The sequence below is a fragment of the Symphalangus syndactylus genome, chromosome 9 (assembly GCF_028878055.3).
Source record: "Symphalangus syndactylus isolate Jambi chromosome 9, NHGRI_mSymSyn1-v2.1_pri, whole genome shotgun sequence".
NCBI lineage: Eukaryota > Metazoa > Chordata > Mammalia > Primates > Hylobatidae > Symphalangus > Symphalangus syndactylus.
This window is the reverse complement of record NC_072431.2, coordinates 129,749,491-129,765,709: the sequence shown is the minus strand read 5'-3', so window position 1 is coordinate 129,765,709 and position 16,219 is coordinate 129,749,491. Positions and strand designations below refer to the sequence as shown.

The 16,219-nt window shown below is 35.0% G+C and overlaps 1 protein-coding gene across 13 annotated transcripts in view; it reads right to left on the bottom strand.

Moving 5' to 3' along the window:
- Positions 1-16,219, bottom strand: part of PTPRD (protein tyrosine phosphatase receptor type D) — a 2,314,079-nt gene that overhangs the window by 1,635,655 nt on the left and 662,205 nt on the right. For all 13 annotated transcript variants that reach the window (XM_055294262.2, XM_063609868.1, XM_063609869.1 and 10 more), the window contains exon 4: positions 9,488-9,591. The gene's annotated coding sequence lies outside the window, so the exon portion shown is untranslated. The remainder of the gene's footprint in view (positions 1-9,487; positions 9,592-16,219) is intronic.

Below are 16,219 nucleotides of genomic sequence, written 5' to 3'. Positions count from 1 at the left end.
CTCAATTGATACAATTAGAATACTAGCAGTGTATTACATCAAAGTATTTTATCAATGTTACATTTACTGAATCTTACTACCATACTGTAGGTAAGTAAGACTATCTTTATCTTAGAAAATACACATGAAATATTTAGCAGTGAAAGACCATGTAACGTAAAATGACAAAGAAAAAAAAGGACTGTGTGTGTGTGGTGTGTGTGTGTGTTTGTGTGTGTGCATACAGAAAAAGGAAGCAAATAAGACAAATATTAACTCTACAGGTAATCTGGGTAAAAGAGAGTGAGGTGTTGTATATTTTTACACCCTTTCTGTTTTTTTTTTTCAAGTAATATATTGTAATGAATAGAAGAGTGGAAGATAAAAATCAAGAAAATCTATCAAAAGTTAAAACAAAGACACACAGAGATGGAAAATGACAAAAGATCGGAAGAGGAGAGCAATGCAGAAAGTCCAATGGCTGATTAATCATTTAAAAAAAAGATTTGTGACAGTTGATAAGATTAAATTATCAATTAAACTATAGAAGAAAATTTCTGAACACACACAAAAAAATTCATCTCCAGACGAAATTAGTTCCACACAAAGGCATATCAAGAATTTCAGGAATGCTCAAAAGTTTCCTACAAAGAAAAAGCATACAACAAAACAATTTAGAAAGTAAAACAAGTCACCTACAAACAAAAAGGGAATCAGGCTGACATCCAAGTGATGTTTTCATAATTGTGAGCAAGAATAATCTTCAACTTAAAATCTCAAGAAAATGCTCAATCAGATGGAAGGGCGGAGGTAAGCTCATTGAAGACAAGTATGCATCTAAAATGTATACTTCTCATGTACCATATTTTTTAGAAAGCTACTAGAAATTGTACTTCTGCAAATATGAGGTATTGAAATCAAGGAGAACGAAGTGCAGTCTAGGAACGAGAAGTCCAACAGAGAAAAACAAAGACAGGGGGTCATAGAGAGCAACCAGTGACAGGGGAGCAGAAGGATGAAAGGCTAAAGGAGTGAAATCTAAACACATGAAGGGTGGAACTAAAATATTTTGATTATTTTGTATATTTGAAATTTGAAATCATCACTGACAACCTTATAAACTTCAGGAAAAATAAAGGTATTCTGCTAAAAATGTAAACCTAGAGAATAATATTTACATAGTCATAATCATGTAAATAGGAAATAATGATTTCACCAGAAACAACACATTGAGAGAATAGTGGGAAAAGAGTCCTGTGATCGGTGCACCTGTCCTAATTCCCATTAGGCATCATAATAGAAGTTATTAGATAATGTTTAAAGTTGATAAATCAAGATAATAATACAAGCATGTTAAATTAAAAACAATTAAGGTAGTTACCAAAAGAACCAGATACACGAGCTAAACATTGCTTTCTCTATTGAACAAGGCTATAGCACAGAGAAGTGTCAAACAAGCTGCCATTATTCTGTTGCTGTTATTGTAAGCCTCTTAATATAATACTATTTGATTACTAGATCATGAGCACCTATTTATAAAAATAAAAGCAAATTTTAAAGTTAAAACTTATGTTGCTACAAAATCCCTGAAGTCATTTCAACAATACAGTACACTGATGACACTTTCCTTGCCCGAGTTCTATTTAGAAACTTTTTAAAAGAAACATGGTCCTGTGTTACATGTAGCATGCTTTTGAAATAAAAACCATGTCCTATCACAAGGAGTTCTTAAAAGAGCCTAGATGTTCTTATTGTCCTTTGTATCTCTAAAAATAATTGCTTTAAAAATTAGGATATACCCTTTGACAGATATTTGAAAGCTAAAGTTTTGTGGGATTCAGTACAAGGATAGGCATACCACATATCTCTACTTTTTATGAAATTTGTTGCCACTAATGTTAAAATGTTTGAATGAAGCACCTTCTGTCCTTGCTTTCAACTCCCACCTAGAGTGCATGAAATACTAATCATCTCTTGTGTTAGTAATTTGTAAATTTCCACAAATAAAATATGTTTACTATAATTTCTAAATTGTCAATACCAAGTAGCAATACCTTTGACTTTAGCAGCTGGTATATAATGGTCTATATTACAGTGTTTATATTATAACTAGTATATATTACAGATAGTGTTATTCAACTATTATAGCAGGTTGTAGCAGTACAAAATTAAATTATCACAAATCTACAATTTGCTCACAAATTTTTAGTGGCAATGATCACTTATACTACTGTAGAGAGGCAATAATTGCCCGTGTGCTGCCTAAAATGTGAGAAAGTTCTTATTACAGGGTAGGATAAAATTGTTGCCTTACTAAACAGAAATTCACATACTTCCTTCTCCAGAAAAACAAAAATGTGTATATTTATTACAGTCAAAGTCGAGTTTTTAAGGTAATCTGTCATCTCTACCAGGCATGGATCTAGGGAACAGGAGGATGACTGCTCAATGTTTGGTATTTAAGGTCTTACATACAGGACCTTGAAGGAGGTTCTATATTATATAAATAATCTTTGAAGAGTGATTTATGGTTTTGGATAACTAAAAAAATATTTGCTTCACTTCACATTAGTTTTTTAAAAGCATATTTTTATTATTATAACAGTAATATTAAATATAGTGGTCTTTTTTCAGTACTTCTCATTTTTTTCAGCATTCAGCAGATGACAACATTTTTTTAAAAAACTCTTCTACCTTAACCTACCTGCATATCTAAACTGAGATTATTCCTTCTCTCTCTCATTATGCTAACTTTTAATGTCCATGTCTCAAAAAATTTTATTCTAAGCACCTTTTTTCCTTTTATCTTTGTTTCATTGTAATGCTAGACAGATGATGACTTCTGTGAAAATCTCAAATCTATATACTAAGCTCCCTTTTTTTTGTTTGTTTTGAGTTAGGGTCTGGCTTTATCACCCAGGCTAGAGTACAGTGTCTCATGGTCATGGGCTTACTGTAGCTTTGAACTCCTGGGCTAAAGAGATCCTCCCACTTCAGCCTCTTAAGTAGCTGGGAGTACAGGTGTACAACACCATGCCTAGAAAAATTTATTTAAGTTTTTGTAGAAATGGGGTCTTTCTATGTTGCCCAGGCTGGTCTAGACTCCCAGCCTCAAGTGATCCTCCTGCTTCATCCTCCTAAAGCGCTGGATTACAGGCATGAGCCACTGCACCTGGCCAACTTCTCTTGTAAGTTCCACGCTTGAACTTCTAAATTCTATCAATCTTATACTTACCTAATATTTTCCTAAGTCAAGCCCTTAAAAACTCAGTATGAGCAAAAGAAACAATATTTTTTAGAATAACTGCATGGCAGTGTTAATCATCTCAGAAGAATTACTGGGAAACAGTACAATAAAATAGGAAAAATAGTGGATATTAAGACAGAAATGGGATCATCATAAAAATTTTTAGTTGTATTTGCCCAAATTGTGTTGAAGGGGATAAAGCCAGGGAATATGGAAAGAAAAATGGAAGATATCAAGGAAGCTGTGAAAGAGGACTCAGATCTTGGAACGATGTATTTTTTTTAGTAAATACATGTTGAATACATACAACAGAGGAAAAGAGCAGAAAAGAGAAAGAAAAAAACAAACTATGATTTAAAATTTCACTGAATGTGAAGATAATTGTATCATTAAAATAACTGAGAAAGGGTAGAAATAAAAATCATAAGCTTCAAATATATATGACTTATGGTTGACAAAAATGATAGTTGAAAGCTAAAGCCAAAATTTCGAATGTGAAGATTTCAAGAGAAAATTTAATAGAGACCTACATATGCAAGTGTTTTAAGAAATCAAAGGCATAGTTTACCCACTAGCATTTCTTTAGAAAGATAAAGGTCACTGAATTAAAATTTGTATTTTAAGACATACATTTTCAGTGTTATATCATAAATTAGAATTTTATTTATTACAAATGGAAAAAGCTTTCCTGTGATACACCAAGATTAGTTTTAATAGGTTCAAGAATTGTTGATTTGTAACCTTAAGACTATTAGTGTTGTGGAAAATTAAATATAATTAGGTATTGCAGGAAAAAAGTGTTCATTGAAGTTTCTATTTTATATGCCTTAGGAGATTAATTTTGCTTATTAGTTTTGTGATATTTAAGCACCGCTATAAACATCACAGATTTTGTAATAACCACTATATACTTAACCAGTATAAAATATTGAGTATTTCTACATTAAGTTAGAATATTTAAAAGCATTTCTACTTGTGATTTCATTGGGGGCACAACACAATGTAAGCTACACCCACTGCTGGAGGAGTAGCATGAAATAAAGAACTCTTTGGGCGAACACTTAAAACCCATCTAAATCAATCTTTGTGTTTTCTTTTCAGTATTACCTTCCATTATTACTACCCTTTATTATGAAAGCATTGCTAGCTGTCCTTTCCTAAGTGCCCTCTACATTCAAATTCACTATTTCCGTATGTACTATTCCCTACATCTGCAACGCCATTCCCAGCCCACACATCTGTCCTATTGGATTTATATCAAATTCAGCTTTCCTCAAGAAGCCTTCTCAGTTGCTTTAACACAAATTACTAGGCTGTCTTCTGGAAAACAATTGGTTTTGATCTCTCCTTATCTTTTAGCACCTAACACTAATAGTAAGTTATGCAAAGGAATGCGTGTGTGTACATAATAACATACTATTTAGTATCTAAATACACCGTGCATCTCCTATGATGGATAAATTACAAGAAGTATATTATTAATATCTATCTATTTTTCCCACACATCTAATGCAGTGCAATGTTCACAGATTCTTAATATTGTTTGAAATATTGCCTCTTTCTTTAGTTATTGAGAGCCATCTTTTTCAGAGTCAGTTTCATTCTTCTAGCCCTAGCTTATTTTCATGTCATTTGCATTTTCTTGAGATATGTGAATAAAGGACACAGGGGAAGAAAATGCAGTTGAGAGGTTGGTGAGTAGCAAGCTAATTCACTCAGATTTTACTACATATTGTTTGGAAGCCTAAGTTGTTTGGGTACAACTAACATAAAACTTGTTTTTATGTATTATAGGCGTATATTCTTAAATGACTAATGAACTCTGCTTCATGTGAACAACTTTTCATCTTCTGATCCTTTTCAATATTTTATTACAGTTTGAAAAATACTGCAGTACTCCAGAAAATATAATGTCAACTGTTAAAATTCAACTTTACTACAGTTGGTGGCAATATTAAATAACTTTTGTTGCTGCATCATGTTAGCTGCAGCTTAAATTTCACATCATGAAGCGTTATTAATATTACATGGTTAGAATTAATTTCCAGATCAATGAATCAATGCTGTCTTAATATTCTGTGCCTTTAAATTTCATACCACATTATTTTGTGAGTGGATTTCATAAAAGGAAGATGCTTTATGTTGTGAAGCTCATTATCTTGAGTTTTTGTCCAGAACTGAATTCCCTTTGTTATCAAAGGACAGAGAGAGCACCTTATAAACTATTGAACAATGCTGATTTGCTGGGCAGGCAACTTACATTAAACTTAAAAGGAGGGAATTTTCTTTGCAAATACGTAAAGATCATTTACACAAAGAGATATTTTACTATGGGAACAACAACAAAGACAGACTCACAATGCCATAAAGTGGAAAAAATGATTAACATGGAAAATTCCATTGCTGCTGTTATTAGAATATTAACTAATCTGAATATTTTATTTGTAAACTTGACTAGTGATAGCTGACCTTGTATTTGGTGAAAGAAAATAAGGAACAAAGTTAATTTCACATCTAATACAGTAGCAGTCATCTCTCTATACACACACACACACACACATGCACACACATACACAATTTGCATTTTGGAAGAAAACTTAATTTTTTGAAGCCACTTATTTTCTTTAAACTTGATGCTTTGGTAAGCTATCTATTATTTCACTTGGTAATATCAATTAGTTTTCACACTTATAAAGTGCTTAAACATTTATAAAATATTTGTAAAGGGCTTTCACAAATACACTAGTTGATTTATAAAGTAGAGACAATTTAGAACAAATAAATGATTTAAGTCTCAGAGGTTTGAAGAGACTTATATGCTCTGGTCTGTATAACTCATACATGGCAGAGTAGACATTTGAGTTTAAGCAATAGCAGTAGATACTGTATCTGTCTGCTACACCTATTTTACTATGTCACTAACTCTGTGATCCTTCTAGTCTCCACTTAGGGTTTGTTAGCTCCCACATTTAGGATGTGCATATTGGGGGAGAAGAACAGAAGAAAGAATGATGAACGATTATCAAGAGTAAATTAACAATTAAAATGCTTATATTCACAAACTTGCCCCTTTGGACCATTAAGGATAACTTGAGCCTACTCAGTCAACCTGGGCAGCCCTTCCTCTACACCCCTTGCTATCAAGGACTATTTTGCTTTTTGAAACTTGATAATGGGGAGGGCCAGAAGAGAAAATACTTGTTTTTTGAGACAGAGTCTCACTCTGTCATCAGACTGAAGTGCAGTGGCGTGATCTTGTCTCACTGCAACCTCTGCCTCCTGGGTTCAAACGATTCTCCTGCCTCAGCCTCCCATGTAGCTGGGACTACAGGTGTGTGCCACCATGCCCAGCTAACTTTTATATTTTTAGTAGAGACAGGGTTTCACCATGTTGGCCAGGATGGTCTCAGTCTCTTGACCTCGTGATCTGCCCACCTCAGCTTCCCAAAGTGCTGAGATTACAGGCTCAAGTCACAGCGCCTGGCCAAGAAAACACTTTTTAAGAGGCTTCTGAAAGAGACAGGCCCCGGATAAGGTTGAATTAATTATGGAGGATGTCCCTAGGAAGTTTAAATTTAAAAAGTTACATAGAGCCATGTGATGAATGTGGTCTACTTGTACACTATATCATGTTCTAAAACAAGAATATGAGTTATTTTGAAATTACAGCTGGTCTGTTTTATTTTGCCATAGTACTGCTGTGATTTTGGATAACATGGGTCACAATATTATGAGGACACCAGAGATAATGGACAGTACTCATACTCAAGGTTATACTCATTTACCACCTAGTTCAGGAGTCAGATACTCAATCTATAGGAAACAAAACAAAACAAAACAAAACAAAACAAAACAAAACAAACACCAGAGCGTAGGAAGTAACATGAGATAAAGCAGAGCTATAGGAATACCCCACTTAGGGCTGGGAGCTCCAGGGGTATCTACCTGAAGAAGTTACACAAATGAGATCTCAAGGGAGGAAGGAAAAACCAGACATCTGCACTGGAAACAGTTTAGGAGACCTGCAGTTCATTCGGTACGTTGATCTAGTACACAGTTAGAGTGTGGCTTTGGTTAGAGTCTCAGAATTGGGAATATCGAAGCCACGGTTGTAAGTGAGATCATTCGAATAGAACACACACAGAATAAAAAGGGCAAGAATGGACCTGGAAACCACAGTCCACGGGGAAGACAAGAACAGAGAAGTCTGAGAAAGAGACTGTTAACAATATTTCTACAGAGTTTATTTTTAAAATGACATTTTCACATAAAAACAATTTCTTGTATGTTTGAGTTTTCAAATGTGAACAAATGTACAACTCATTCGTGTGTCACTGAAACTGGATAAAGAATTGCAGAAAAAGCATTGAAACAGAAGTAACTTTCAATATTTGATACAGAAAAATCTTATTGTGATTATATAATGTTGTAATTTTTATTTAAAATGCGGTATTTTAAAGTTTAAATATATGATGAAAGATAGCATTGAGTATATCAGTATGGCTATTCTGATTACCCTTGACACAAATATAATATTTAAATTTATGAAACATGTATTATTTATACTTTTTCACAAAATGAAGTAGAATATAAGTGAGCATAATATGTATGTTTATCCATTTAAACAGGTCAATTTTAATTATTATAAATACTATTAAGAGCACATTTCTGCATGGTTACCCTTAAAGTCCCTACTCAAATTTCATTCCTTTTAAAGGACTTTATGCATTTACTAGATAGGAATTACTACCTTGACTCTCCCGAATTTATAATTTTCCTTAGTATAAAATAAAAATATATTTAAATATGCTTTTAACACAAATGGAATTTTACTCCAATTCTGTATAACTTGATTTTATTCCCTCTAGAAAATATGGTGACTATTTTTTCATGACCCCATTATTCCTTTATTCTATTTTTATGAAACAACTTAAGTGACAATTTTCAAAATTAGAAGTTACTTTTTTCCTATAAAAAAATTCATTGTAAGAACAGGTTAAAAATAAAAATACAATTAAAAATTACTATATTGGTCTCTTTCCTTTTATCTTTTTTCTCTATATACACATAAAAGTTATCCGATAAAGACATTTTAATCCAATTTCTAAAATTTAAATATATGCCTGCTCCTTCTTTCATGTCAGAAGTATTTTTCTCAAGCATGTGTTTTAATAGTTCCATAGAATTTTACTATTAGAAAAAAATATTTTACAAATTTTATACAAGTATATATTTGGGCTATTTATAACTTTCACTGGTATTACAATGACTATAAAAACATAATTCTGTTTAAATATTTTCAGATATTCCTACTTATTTACTTACATTAAATCACAAGATACAGAATTGCTGTGGAGGAGGGATTGTTAAGGTATTTGATAAATAGACCAAATACTTATTACATGTTTCTTCTACCTATTTCACAGCATTTGTCCTAGTACTGTTGACGAGTTTATCTTCTTCACTATTCTTTGAAACTGTGGAAGACAGATTCCATGTGAATTACCCATAAGTTATGTGTGGGCCTACCATGTAGTTCTTACAGTGTATAAAAATCTTTTTAAAAAATAAGCTGTATAATACGTATATTTCATTCCCTAAACTGTTATTCTATTCAGTTTACCAAGCTTCATATTAATATTTCTACATGATGTGATGAATATATTACGGCTATGGATTTCTGAAGGTACAGACTTGGAGTGGATCATAACTGGAATCGGACGCAGAGTTCTTACCTCTTGTAATTTTAACACTGGTAATCGAGGAGTCTTTTGAGTTACTGGATTATCTGCTTGCCCTTATTGCCTAACTCTGGAAATGACAAAACCTGAGGTCCTGAAGGGTTACTCGACTCTCAGGTGATTACCCCTAAGGTGGCACTGAACAATGTGCCAGTTGAAATGCTTAATGACAACTCTGGTTTCCCACTCTGGATCACTACTGCAAACAGCTTTCACTCTTATGAAGTTTCAGCATTTACTCTACTTCTAGCTCAGGTATTTTGATCCTCAGTTCAGAAAGAAATCCATTCATAGTTACCGATTCTACAACTTGAAATTAGGTGGATTAAAAAGTATATGCATTGACTTAAAGACACTATCGAATTTTAAAATTATACTATTTTAAAGAAATGCAGTGTTTTCGTATTTTGAAAGAGTAAAAGGGTTGATGGAGTTACATCATTAATTCTGTAGATAAAAGTCCAAAAAACACACATCTGCTGTCATGGAAAACTAGCAAACCCAGTCATACTGAACTCACCTGGAGCCGAAGCCCATTGCTTCCCTCGGTGCCAACATGCTGTCAGTCAGACACCTCTAACTGGAATATCACGGGGCCAGGAACTGCTTGCCTTTTATTTCTACCTGGAACAAAATATAGTGTCAGTCATTTCTTCGTGTTCCTTGAAGCACAATAAGATATTCATTATGTTATCTTTTCCTGTCACATTAGACACTCATTTATCAGAATGCTCAACACAAAGGAAAGAAGCATAAACTCTTCACCTCTATAATTTACACCTGAGGGATTAATATAGCACCTGTATAAGTCAAAGGGACCATCTATATTTTATCTCCTATAAAGTCTTCCTTATAAAAGGTTATTTATTACTTGAACGCAATCATTCCTAGGCTTGACAAAAACCATAGAGTGGGGCTCCTGTATGAATGGAATGTGCCAGGTAGGGTCTTGTACTGCCCACAAATGGAGCTACTGACCTTCAGTATCTTAGCCTTGCTCCAGTTTGGTAGACAACTGGGTGGTTGTAAGGAACTCTAAAAATGCAAGAGATGCAGCACTGTTGCAATCTTCTTGTGGTTTGTGCAGTCTTTGATTTGTCTACGTCTGCCTCCCCAAGATTTGGAGTTTGTTGCTGAACTGAATTCATGATGAAGATCCTGCAATTTGCTGACCTCCTTTTTGATGCTCACTGCTTATCTGAATTTTCAAAACCAGGATTGACCAGGTCAATAAAACCTATTTCTTGATCTACCTGCCAGAGTACCCATTTGCCTCTCGTTGTACCTACTTGGTATTAATTGCTTGCTTGGATCATCACCTGATGCCTGGTAACACCCTCTGCAAATGAATCATGTGGCTCCCTGTATTTTGATAAATGCAGTGAAATCTGTCTTCTGGTGTCAAGCTTGGAACCACTTATTTTGTCTCATCTTGCTATTACTCATTTAGCTTAAGAGTTTTTTCTATGCAGTGTGATGTGAAGGGCTCAAGAAAGTCCCACCAGTATTGCTTTATGTAAATCAAACCTTAAGAGCAAACATTGTCCTCTCCTTATAGCCCTTTTTAATCTTAGATCATTCTGGAATCCACTTTATCACCTTCATTTCTTCTGCTACTGCCACAATAAACTTTCATCAGTTCTCACTTAGATAATAACTTCCTGAATATGGATCTTGTGAAAGCTGAAAACAGATGGCACTTTCAAATTAGGGTAACTTGAACAGAGCTTAATAAAAGAATCCATTTATAAAAGGGTGGGCTGTATGTGGGGAAACCACAAGGAAGGTATGATGGAGTTGAGACCACCTCTAGACTTGCAGGGATGAGGGAAGGGAGCAGTTACCAACATCTAGGAGTCAGATATGTAGAGAGGGCCTCTTGGAGAGGAGCAATGATCTTGGTTTGGGAGTCACAGGTAGCATAAGATGGCAGCACAGACGGAAGTCTGAGGATAGAGGATAAACCCCTCTCATCTTCTCCCTTACCTCTGGTTTCTTGACTAGACTACCTATGGGACAAACCTCACTGGAAGCCTGAGTGCTTTGGAGCCTGTCAATGAACTCCATCAGGCTAGTTGCCAGGGGAATAGGATGGAAAAAGAAAAAGTGACTCTAGAGGAAAAATAGAAGAGATCCAGCTAACACTCTTATGCATACTTAATGGGGTTTGAAATTAGATTTGGGTCCTATCTCTATCTAGATGTATAATTCTAGACAGATAACTTTTATAAATCCTAGTATCATTATCTGTACAACAGAGATAATAATACATTCTTCAGAGTTTTGTTAAATTAAATGGCATAACACACCTAGAGGCTATAATATTAACAAAACTGACAGTAGCTCTCCTGTTGAAATACAAAAATAAATCAACAAACACATATATGCTCCAGTAATGCTGAGCTCTTCACCACTTGTTCTAATTGGTCATGTATTTTCAAACTTCTGCACTTTCATAAGGGTTGTTTCCTCCACTTAAGAATGATTTCTCTTCTTCCTATATCTCAACCCTGATTTGCCTAGAAAACTCTTCCTCATATTTTACAATCTATGAGATATGATCTGAAGGCTTTCTCCAGCTTTTTAATCAAGAAAAGGTGACCATTCCCTTTTTGTTCTTCCGTGGCACACAGCTCTCCACAAATCATTTAGACCTGAAGGTGGGCAATCTTTTGGCTTCCCTGGGCCACACCAGAAAAAGGAGTTGTCCTGGACTACACATAAGATACACTAACACTAACGATAGCTGATGAGAAAGAGAAAATTCCAAAAAAAATCTCATGTTTTCTCAGGTTTTAAGAAAGTTTGTGAATTTGTGTTGGGCTACACTCAAAGCCGTCCTGGGCCACATGCTGCCTGTGGGCCACAGGATGGACAAGCTTGATTTAGATCATGCCTGGCTTCCTATATGACTATGAGGGAAGGGAAAAGCTATGTCTGACAGATTTGTATGCTCAAAAGGTGGTTCATAGCCAGGTTCTTAATATTCAATAAACATTAAGTGAATGAAGAAATATGTGTATCTTTTTGTTTTAGACAGTCTCACTCTGATGCCCAGGCTGAAGGGCAGTGGCGCGATCTCGGCTCACTGCAATTTCTGCCTCCTGGGTTCAAGTGATTCTCCTGCCTAAGCCTCCCGAGTAGCTGGGATTACAGGCACCCAGCACCACGCCTGGGTAATTTTTGTATTTTTAGTACAGATGGAGTTTCGCCGTTTTGGCCAGGCTGTTCTTGAGCTCCTGACCTCAAGTGATCCACCTGCCTCAGCCTCCCAAAGTGCTAGGACTACTGGCGTGAGCCACTGAGCCCAGCCAAATGTGTATATCTATAAAAAATTTGTCACAATGTAAGGAAAGGGTTCAGTAACTTCAATCCTCTTTTCCCAAAGGACAGATCGGCCTGTGACAACTGGTGCATGGTAGAGAGTGGAACAGCTCTGAAGAAGAGGTCCCAAAGGAAACTCCAGTCACTTTTGTAACTTTTCTCTGGGAAGCCTTGCTGGAAAATTCATGTCATTCATTCCAAGGTTGCCAAAAGCACTACAATTAATTGATTTCCAGAAGAAAAACCAGTAGTTACTAGTTAACTATGACAACAAATAATTCTCTGTATATCTAATGTATTTGAATGATTTAAAATAAAGAGTTGAATCTCCAATATTTTCTAAAAGCCCAGCCAAAAGTTCTGCCCCACAATTGTTAACATATTTATTCCGTTTTGTGACTAGGTAATGAATTCCTGTGAGTCACGAATCTAAGCCACAGGAAATAGTGCACAGGACAAAATATTACTCTCACACTTGCCTCCATCCTTCCCATTTCCCACCCTCACCAAAACTACATTGATTGGCATCTGTGCGTCCTTGCAAAATTTTCTTCTGGAAATACGAATGAATAAGACCATACATATATTCTTATTCTCCACCTTCTTTAAAAAAAATTGAAGGATTTACCACTATTATGGGCCTTACTTTTTTCACTTAATGTTAGGGGGGTATTATATGAGTAAATAAAAAGCATCTTTGTCATCTTCATTCTTTTCACCTTCATGTTTTTCTACTTTTCTGATATACCATAATTTAACCAGCACTCTCCCCAAAACGATTTAAAAAACCCTTTTACCTATTAAAGAGTTTATAATAAATTACTATTTATGCATCAATTTGTATATAAAATATACATCTGTAGAATAGATTTCTGTAAGTATGTGTAGGAAGGCCAAAGGGCAAATGAATCTGTAACTATCAGATATAGTGCCCAATTTCCTTCCTTGAGAATCAAACCAATTTGTGCTTCTACCAACAATCTACAAGATTGCTTGGGTGGGCCGACTTCTACAATTTTGAAAATCTTGTAGGTGAAAAGTTTCATATCAATGCCATTTTAATTAGCATTTAAAAAATTGTAAGGTAGTTTGAGCATGTTTTCATAATATTTAAAGACATTTGTGTATATTTTCCTGTGAAATTTCTGTTAATAGCTTTGCCATTTTTTATCCAAGTTGCAATTTATAACATTCTTCATCATCTTATGCATTTTCAAAATGAATGAAAGCCATTAACTACATCAGCAAAACATTGCTCTGAGTTGTTTTTTTTTTAAAGCTTTTGTCTCAAGTTTTTCTTGCAATCCCATATATGAAAACTGAAAATCACAAAGAGGTGCCACAGTGCCCTCTGGTGGCATTCTGCTCCATTGCATCTTCCCTGCACTAACTCTTGGGGCAAAAGCTGAAGGTGGATATAGCTTGATGTCAGTCTTACACAGGCTGTTAGCCTACGCAAGTCTCCTTGGTCCTGAGACAATATGGTAGTACAATCATACTCAAAATGAAGAAACATTAGATCTATTTTAACCCTTAAAGAACCAGGTCAGTACCTGGAACTTGTTAGATATCCTAATAGGCAGGATTTATCTCCTTCCTAGTTGTTACAAAAGATGGCCTTGGAATATTTTGTCAGAGGGCTGCAGTGGAGGTCTGTTCTAGGCAGTCAGGCTCTGCTTCATTTTTCCCTGTACAGTAGTCAAACTACAAGGGCTATGATCACTCTCTGGAATTTTTAGTATTCAATATATCACAATGTAAGGTCAGTAAGAAGTTTGAAATTCATTCATTCATTCCCAAAATATTTGGAATACTATATGTAGTGTTCTAAGTATTTGTCGATTATGTTATTGAACAAATGGACAAAAATTACTGTCTTCATGGAACATATCTTCTAGTTGGAGGAGACAATGAACTGCAAACATGTAATTAAGCAAATAATATGTTATATTAGAAGCTATTATAAGCTGTGGGTTTGTGGCTGTTGGATGGTGATATTTTAATTTAAAATAAAAAAGTGTAGTCATTTCAAGAAAGCAACATCTGAGTGAGAATTTGAAGGAGGTACAGAAGCTAATTGTGCAGTTCTCTAGAGGAAGAGCCTTCTAGGAAGTAGAAACAGCCTTAAGCCCATAGCATGCTTGGAAAGTACAGTAGACAACTGAAAAATCCTTTTTCAGGATTAAAGGATTCTTTTTTTCCAAGCTGCTGGGAGTGCTCCTGGACTGCTAGCCCCAGCTCTCATCCCAATCTGCAAACTGCCCTAAGTTGTCCATGCTCCTTCACCAGTGTCTCACTAAATATGTCTTCCTGCATATTTCATTAACAGCTCCATTTTACTTTTTCTTGATTTTTATCTTCATGTCAGAGTATCTAAAATTTGGACTACTCAAGGCTTTAGTCTTTTCTTTTAAATGAGCCCAACGACTGGTAAATATAGAGGAAAAAGCCCTAGCCTGTTAGTCACAAGACAGAAAACCTTCCAGCGACGTTGGCTGAAGCCTTTGTTGAGATTGCACTGCAGCTCATCTTTCCTGTTTGCCCATTCTTGCTTTGTTCCCTTCCCTTTCACAGATGTCAATCACTACAAAACTCCTTAGCAACCTATAGTAGATATCTACTTATAGTAATCTGTCTCAGTCCACCTATGTGAGGAGCAGTAAGGTATCCAGTGTGCAACTGACAACTCGATACAACATTTACTCATTATTTCCATAAACATTTTTTGAGTATCTGCTATATGCTAGCACTAAGGCTGACACTTAAAATACGAGAGTACAAATAAAATGCACATACATTTCTTTATCCATATAAAGTTTTAATTACAATAGAGAGTACAAAAATTAAACAAGATTAATAAAATACATCATATAATATAGCAGTAAGTGCTAAGGAGAAAAGACAGCAAAAGGATGTAAGATATATCTGGGAAGAAGTTGTGGTTTTTTTTTAATATGGGAATGAGGTAAATTCTTACTAAGGCGACATCTGAGTGAAGACCTGAAGGAAAAAAAGGAGTCAGGCATGTGTATGACTGGGTGAAGAGTATTCCAAGAATAGGCCACATGAAGAGCAAAGTCTAAGAAGAGAGCATACATAGATTGCTTAAAAACAGCAAGAAATCCAGCCTTTTTTTTTTTTTTTTTTTTTTCCAGTGGATTGAATGAGAGAGACACAGAGGTCAGGGTAATGAGGAGACACATAATCTAAATTTGAGTAGGTTATTTTAGAAACTGGAGACATTAGCTTTTACTTCAAATGAAATGGAAAGCCGGTGGAGTATTTTTGAGTAGAAAGCAGACAAGATCCAGTTTGGCCAGATGTAGAGACGAGACTGAAGGAAGTTAAAATGAGAAGCAGAAAAACAATAAAAAGGGCTATTATAAAAGTCTAGAAAGGAGATGAATATGACCAGAGAAGTAGTGGAGAGGTGTTGAGAGGTAGCTAGAATATGGATATGTCTGAAGGTAAAAAGAATTAGTGAGCAGATTTGATGTGGTATGTTAAAAGAAATTGATGAACTATAACTGTACAGTTTTGGATCTAGGTAAGAGGTTACCATTTTTCAGTTAAAGTCGATTACCAAGATAGTGGCTTGGATGGGATTATCAGGACATCCACGTGGAAGTGTCAGTTGTAAGATGCCCATTAGGCATTTGAATAAAACTAATAGGGAGGTAAATAAATCTGAGATTAAGGGGAAAATATGCCTGGAAGCATAAATTTGAAAGTTATTAGGATATAGGTGGTATTATAAACATTGAGATCACATGAGGTCACTAAAGGGTGATGAAAGGAAAATAGATTTTTTTTTTTTTTTGGCATGGTCCAAGCATGTGGTGATTTTTATTAAGAATAACTTTGGTTCTAAGAATTCCACTCTCAATTCTTTAATACTTTCCATTAAAAACAATTATATAAGAGCAAA